We start from the raw sequence: 8,279 nt of genomic DNA on the forward strand, positions 1-8,279 counted from the left end.
ATGAATAAATGAGACTACCACCATCTAAACTGGAACAACCATTTCAGTAACGGGTGCAATAAGTCCAACTAACAGATTAGATTAGTTTAGGAAAAAGTATGTTATTTAGCTTTGTGTAGCATAAGATTAATCAATCAAAACACAAAATAATGAAACAAACAATTCTAAAAATCTAACTGCAATAGAGCATGCTGAGAAATATGATAATGATGGGTACGGGTTTTTCCAGCTAGACCATGCTGGTCAGACCAGCTTGACCAGCTAGACAGGCATGGACCAGCTTGGTCACCAGAATACCAGCATCACCAGCATACCAGCATGAGCTGGTCACCAGCACCACCAGCTTGCCCAGCTAGTCGGCCAACATAACCAGCTAGACCATGCTGGTCAGACCATTTTGACCAGCTAGACCATGCTGGTTGGGCAGAATAGACCAACTTGAAATTGATGCTGGTCTATGCATAAGAGGAGTTGTATTGCCTCTCTCTCTCTCTCTCCCTCTCTCTCTCTCTCTGCATCTGTATTTCTCTCTCTGTATCTGATTATCTTTCACATACTGACACACACACACACACACACACACACACACACACACTCATCACTCTCTCTTTCCCTCTACCCATGTTAAATGCTATATTTCAGAGGTTTACGATGGTCGTTGATTCCTGTAGGTCAGAAAGAGAAGCAGGGGCGCTCCATGGCGTCTACTGTCTGTGACTCTGTCTCTGATTTATATTCCGTTGACAGGACCCAAACAGCCACTGTTGCTTAAAATAAAAAAATTGTCACATTTAAAATATAAATCCCACAGAGATAGAGGAATTTTTACCACAACAACAATTACATCCCAACATCTCTATACCAAGACAGTGTGTATTGGTTAGGACACCCAGGGTGGAGGACTGTGGAGAGACTAAGGTCCAGGCTAAACAACTCAATGTCTGTCCCCTCAGCCTTCCTGCATCCCCTTACAACCCCCATGCCTCCGAAGTCTGGAGTATGTGCAAGTTAGACTGTAGGCCTATCTCCTCGTTATAGCTAGTGTTGAAAGCTACAAGCAAAGATATGGTACCAGCATTGTTGGCGATTACAGATTTATTGCCCTGTTTTGTTTTCAGTGTCTCCTCCATAGACATTTGCCAGTTTCCTTTAGGCTGAGCTGGTTTCAATGGCGTTAGAATGAAACTGAATCCCTGGCATTGCTAGCAAGTGGCCATGCTGGGTCTTACAGTACACTAGGTGCCTGTGGCATCTCAGTCCCTTGCCCTCCCCTGTGCCTGCACTAGCTAGCTATTCCGACTCACCCACTTAACACAGGGAGCCGTTGCCAGGGCTACCATTTATTAATAGCAGGTAGGTAGGTTGATAGGTAGGTTGATAGGTAGCACCCCCTACTGTTTTTAGGTAAAGGCAGGTCATTTCAACCTGTTTCATAGATTATGTGAGTCTAACAACTGAGGCAGAGCTGACCGGTTGACCTTTTTGGAAATGCATTTTGCCCTCATTACCATTAAACTCGTTTGATCCCTTTGCATTAAATACAAATTCATTATAAAAAAATTAAATAAAGCAAGTAGGATGAAACGCGTAATTCTCACTGTGTTTCTTTCTATGTGTGAAACAAGTATGGTGCAAATGTGCCACCCTCTGGTCAGGTAATGGAATGGCTATAAGCATAACACAAATACTGCCATACATGTCCCATTCAATTGTTTATGGCTGATTATCACTGCAGGTAATAACTCTGGGAGAGGGTCAGGTAGAAGGGTTGTCTACATTACCTTGTCTTTGTATGTTTTACCTTTTTGGCTTCTATTATCATGATTAGACAGTCAACCTGGTCTCAGAGCAAAATGTATTGTATTTTACTAAAATCCATGCCACTCCATTTAGTATGATATGTTACTTTACGTTAGGTTCCATTACATTGGCCTACAGTACCACATAGTATCCTAAGTCTTGATTGCATTTGACCCGTTTAGAATGATATATTACATTCAACTGCTTTTGTATGTTATGTTATGTTCGACTGCTTTAGTATGATATGCTACTTTAGGTTAGGGATAGTCTCGCGTCGCCATACCTCAAAAATCACATCGTTGTCACACCTCCCTTGGAGGTCAGGAGAAGTTTTTTATTGCAAAAACCTCCCAGCGGCAAGATTTTGATTGGATGTTACATTTCAAGAACCCTCCCCCGTGTTTGTTATTTGCGTCACTGTTTTCTGTCCTGGTAGTTGTTGCCTATGCTAGTGTCAAGTGCTAGTTTTCAAGTTATCAAGTGGGGCCGACAGTCTGCAAGTGGGGCCGACAGTTTATTGAAATTGAAAGTGAATTAGTCCAACGTCAAACATGTTCTAAACTGCTCTGGTGACAAACACACTTTTTTCCTTGTCTCCATTCATCCACATGGCTGCTGGCTGTGCTTTGTTACCACCGAAAATATTGCCCATTATTTTGTTTTTGTAAGGATCCCAAAAATGGAGTCAATGGGAGAACCTATTCAAGTAAGCGAATTCATTTTTTAAATGTTTTTTAAAAACTATGGCTACAGTAGGCCAATTTGTAGACTAACTCAACTGAGCTGCTAGCTAGCGAGCTAGATAACTTTACACACTGTTTAGCTAAGTTAATTAAATGTAATCAGCTAGCTATCTTGATGTAATCATTGTAAATTATAAACGTGTAGATAACAGCCATGGAAGACGGTGAAATTGCAGCTCCAGCTGTCTGTATATAATATGTTTTATTGTCACATACACCAGATAGGTGCAGTGAAATGTGTTGTTTTACAGGTTCAGCCATAGTAGTACAGTGAAGGGAGCGTGTAGGCTACTGGATAGCCTAGGCAGCCAAGCTAGATCTGCACGATCGGCTGCCTAGGCTATCTACTGGACAGGGCAGGTCATTTTGTGGGAGGTTCTCCAGTTCCAGTCCCTAGATGGGAAAACTTTGAGGACAGATAGATAATCGCAACATAATATTCAGTGCTGTTTAAGTATAATGAAGCCTGTTTCTTTGTGATGTTTTCTGTCCTCAGCTATGGAAAAACTGTGAAAGCCTGTTTGCTGATGAAGAGAGAGGTCCCAATGAATGTCCCTAGAGACTAAGGGTATATCCTATATGCCATGGGTTATATGTGTAGGCCTACCTATGTTAGCAATTGTTGTATACAAAAATACAGCTAAACATCACACACAATGTATAAACCTATTACAATTGGAGCAGACCAACCCTGCTGGAGGTCTGCTGGATGTACAGGGTTCTGTTTCAGCCCGGCAATAACACACCTGATTCAACTTATCAAATCTAATGAGTTGATAATCAAGTGTGCTATTGCTGGGCTGAAATAGAAGTCTGCTCACCCAGTAGATCAGGGATCAGTGGAGCAAGGTTGGCCACCGCTGGTATGGAGGTTTTTTTGTTAATCTGAAATTATGCTTTAGTAATAATAACCTACTTGTTACTACTCAATGATCTATTGTTGTTTAGACTAAGATGTCTAATCTTTACATAGGAGTTAGCTTATTTGTACATTTTGAAGTACTAAAGTGTTGCTTCTTTGAAGTGTTTGAACTTGTTTTAATTGTTCAACTATTATTCAAATTGACTAGTGTCAATGTTGATTAATCACATATCACAATCCTGCCATAAAGATGGGAATTGGTTCTGTCTCTAATGTGTCTGTGTTTCTGTGCTGTATTCTCAAATGAACATTTCCTTTTTGTCTAGTTGTAAAATCTGTTTTATTTGATTGTCACTCTCTCTCTCTCTCTCAGTATATCAGCTATGTGAATCCATTTTGCAGCTTGTCATATGGCATGCATCTCCAATGCAGCCATAGGCCTACAGTATGATGGTATTACTGGCCTTATGGGCATCTGTCATCTGAATCAGAGAATAGTTAAACTCACACATTGTTTACATGTTGAGCTATATGTTCTCATTTTAAAATGATACCAGTAGACAATGTATACGAGGCAAACCATTCTGTACAGTCGTGGTCAAAAGTTTTGAGAATGACACAAATATAAATTTTCACAAAGTCTGCTGCCTCAGTTTTTATGATGGCAATTTGCATATACTCCAGAATGTTATGAAGAGTGATCAGATGAATTGCAATTAATTGCAAAGTCCCTCTTTGCCATGAAAATGAACCTAATCCCCAAAAAACATTTCCACTGCATTTCAGCCCTGCCACAAAAGGACCAGCTGACATCATGTCAGTGATTCTCTCGTTAACACAGGTGAGAGTGTTGACGAGGACAAGGCTGGAGATCACTCTGTCATGCTGATTGAGTTAGAATAACAGTCTGGAAGCTTTAAAAGGAGGGTGGTGCTTGAAATCATTGTTCTTCCTCTGTTAACCATGGTTACCTACAAGGAAACACGTGCCGTCATCATTGCTTTGCACAAAAAGGGCTTCACAGGCAAGGATATTGCTGCTAGTAAGATTTCACCTAAATCAACCATTTATCGGGTCATCAAGAACTTCAAGGAGAGAGGTTCAATTGTTGTGAAGAAGGCTTCAGGGCGCCCAAGAAAGTCCAGCAAGCGACAGGACCGTCTCCTAAAGTTGATTCAGCTGCGGGATCGGGGCACCACCAGTGCAGAGCTTGCTCAGGAATGGCAGCAGGCAGGTGTGAGTGCATCTGCACGCACAGTGAGGCGAAGACTTTTGGAGGATGGCCTGGTGTCAAGAAGGGCAGCAAAGAAGCCACTTCTCTCCGGGAAAAACATCAGGGACAGACTGATATTCTGCAAAAGGTACAGGGATTGGACTGCTGAGGACTGGGGTAAAGTCATTTTCTCTGATGAATCCCCTTTCCGATTGTTTGGGGCATCCGGAAAACACCTTGTCATGTCTCATCCTGAGACCATTCATGTGTGGGGTTGCTTCTCAGTCAAGGGAGTGGGCTCACTCACAATTTTGCCTAAGAACACAGCCATGAATAAAGAATGGTACCAACACATCCTCCGAGAGCAACTTCTCCCAACCATCCAAGAACAGTTTGGTGACGACCAATGCCTTTTCCAGCACGATGGAGCACCTTGCCATAAGGCAAAAGTGATAACTAAGTGGCTCGGGGAACAAAACATCAACATTTTGGGTCCATGGCCAGGAAACTCCCCAGACCTTAATCCCATTGAGAACTTGTGGTCGATCCTCAAGAGGCGGGTGGACAAACAAAAACCCACAAATTCTGACAAACTCCAAGCATTGATTATGCAAGAATGGGCTGCCATCAGTCAGGATGTGGCCCAGAAGTTAATTGACAGCATGCCAGGGCGGATTGCAGAGGTCTTGAAAAAGAAGGGTCAACACTGCAAATATTAACTCTTTGCATAAACTTAATGTAATTGTCAATAAAAGCCTTTGACACTTATGGAATGCTTGTAATTATACTTCAGTATACCATAGTAACATCTGACAAAAATATCTCATAACACTGAAGCAGCGAACTTTGTGAAGACCAATACTTGTGTCATTCTCAAAACCTTTGACCACGACTGTACATGCCTTTTAAGTGCTGACATATAAAATGGTTTAGTGCAAATCCAACCCTTACAATTTAGGTACAGTATGAAAATAAGGAGACTGTTAAGCTACAGGAGATGTGCATTACAGGTAACATTTTATGAGGTTCATTGTATTTCATTAATCTTAAGCAACCTACTGTCCATACCAAACATAACATATCATACTAAATGGAGTGGCATGTAAAATATAATACGTTTTGCTCTGAGACCAGGCTGAGACAGTAAGTAAATAGAGAGACTATAGAATGGTTGGTTGTTTAGCAACAAAAGTGACGCGTGCGCAACTCTGGGGCAAAACAGACAGGGTTGGATTAGACTGTTGAAAACATGTAAACTATATTTTGTCTCCAAATGTTTATTGAAAACATAAATACATTTGCACAATGAACACTTGTTGTCTCTCAAATACATTGTTACCGTTATTGGTTAGCTAGCTAGCGATTTTTAGCCATATTAGCATAGACATGACATCAGTCAAAACACCTCAAAACAAGACATGGTATCAATAACAAGACACAACAAGCTGAAATGAGCCACCTACGATTCCCCACTTGGCAGCTTCTTGTCATACAGAATCATACAACTCCCTCCTTCCGGCCACATCGATGCCTGCGCATTTGTTTCGAATGGCCACGATGGTGACAAACACACACACACACAAACACACACACACACACACACACACACACACACACACACACACACACAGACAGACAGAATCCCTGAGTGTAGTCTGCTCTGTTCAGATGGAAACACAAGGCTCCATATTCCCTCTTTATTTACATTTACATTTGCATCATTTAGCAGACGCTCATTATAGATTAAGAGTCATCCACTGAGTTTTGCTCTTATTAAGCCATAAAGTCTTACATCAGAGACACTGGTGGCTCCAATAGCTCTGTCTGAGAGCATTCAGATCTGATGTGTTATCAGTTCATGGAAACTGCTGGGCACGTCACAACACACATTATAACAAATTACAACACGCATTAAAAGGGCTGTATCGGCATATAGGCTAATCACTGTTATACACTGCAAATAAAGACAACCCAGCCACACATTAGAGAAAAGCATGCCAACATAACATTAAATAGGCTATAAAGTTATATTTATCATAATGTGATGAAGTAACAAGAAAAAACTTTAAGTGATTTAGGTGCTCTGCATGAAACACTTATGGAGCAAATGTGCCCCCTTCTGGTAGCTTAATGGATCACTTGTCTCTCTGTGTTGATACAATTGTCATTAGCTAAATTATTTTATATATATATATATATATATACAGGCATTTATATATATCACATTCAGTTTTCATCAGAAATTGCATGATGCTGTTGTGGGCAGGTTGATGTCTGCCTATGTTATTGTGTGTTTAATTGTTGAGCAATGGTAACACTTCTGTGCTCTCTGTGTGTTTTTATTGGCCAGTAATGATCTTTCCCAGTACACAGCAGATGTTGGCCATTGGCCAAACATTAACAGCTGCATTTCATAACTCCGCCTCCCTGCTCCGATAGAGGCTATTTTGATCAAAGGCTGAAGTGCAGCTGAGCTTCACGAGTTAATCTTTAACTTAACAGCGCTCCATTAGCAACCTCACCCACAGTGTAGACCTAGTCACTCAAAGTGGACCGTAGATATGTGGTTCTCCAGGGTCATGTTCATTAGGCACCGGCTACGGCTACATCAAGGAATACTATCTTAACGTGTCCAATAACAAGAAACTATTGATTACGTCGCAATATGTATTCAGTTGCAAAATGTTGTGTGCTACTGTTTGCTATGGTGTGTACTAATGAATACACCCCTGATTTCCATAACCTTAACAGTAGATCTTCCTTGTGGGCTTTGGAGGTGTCGCTGTTGCTAAGCAGTAATTGGCCGGGGAGCTGAGGAGTCCCCTGAATGGTTCTGTTCAGGCAATGGAATGGAACACAGTCTAATAGAGTCTCCTCTCCCCTATCATCTCCTGTCCTCTCTCCTATGCCCTCTGCTCACATCATAGGCGAGAGAGGTTGTAGAAATCGAACACTGACTAGTAGCCTATGTTTTCCACTGAGACCTAGGAGGAATTACCTGAAGTGGTCTTGTGTCTGTGAATCTGCGCACGTACTGCACACAGACGGACACACACACATACACACTCATTATGTTGTATGCACCTTCATGGCATGTGTTGGCTGTGTACTGGAGCCTATAGGTGCCTCCCATCTCAATGGCAGGAGTGAAAAACAAGATAAAATGGCTGTGTGTGTGAGAGGCATAAATCCAGGAGCCCTGTGCCGGATGACCACAGTGTTGCACTATTAAATGCAGCAAGGCTTGGGTATCTCGTGCAGAACATACCTCTATTGCAAAATAGATTTTCTTTCAAGAGACCACCTGTATTAAATATAATAAATGCCTGTGTTATCAGGTTCTTCTATTAATTCTGTTATTTCTAACCAGGAAATACAATAAAAGGGAAGCCTTTTATATGCCTCGGACTGCTTAGAGAGAAGGGCAACAAGCATTGCAGCTGAGCACCAGCAGCAAAATGACACACTGGTTTTTATGGCATGGAGCAAAGAGATTTTATGGCATGGAGAAAAGAGATCCATACCTCAGCCAAAGATCCACCCTTTAAGCTGATGTGGTTGATCTCTATCAGAAGAGGGGATAGTACATGGTGTATCATAGCGAGAGAGAGAGGGAGGAGAGAGAGAGAGAGAGAGAGAGAGAGAGAGAGAGAGAGAGAGA

Source organism: Coregonus clupeaformis, chromosome 2, assembly GCF_020615455.1.
Source record: "Coregonus clupeaformis isolate EN_2021a chromosome 2, ASM2061545v1, whole genome shotgun sequence".
Taxonomy (NCBI): domain Eukaryota; kingdom Metazoa; phylum Chordata; class Actinopteri; order Salmoniformes; family Salmonidae; genus Coregonus; species Coregonus clupeaformis.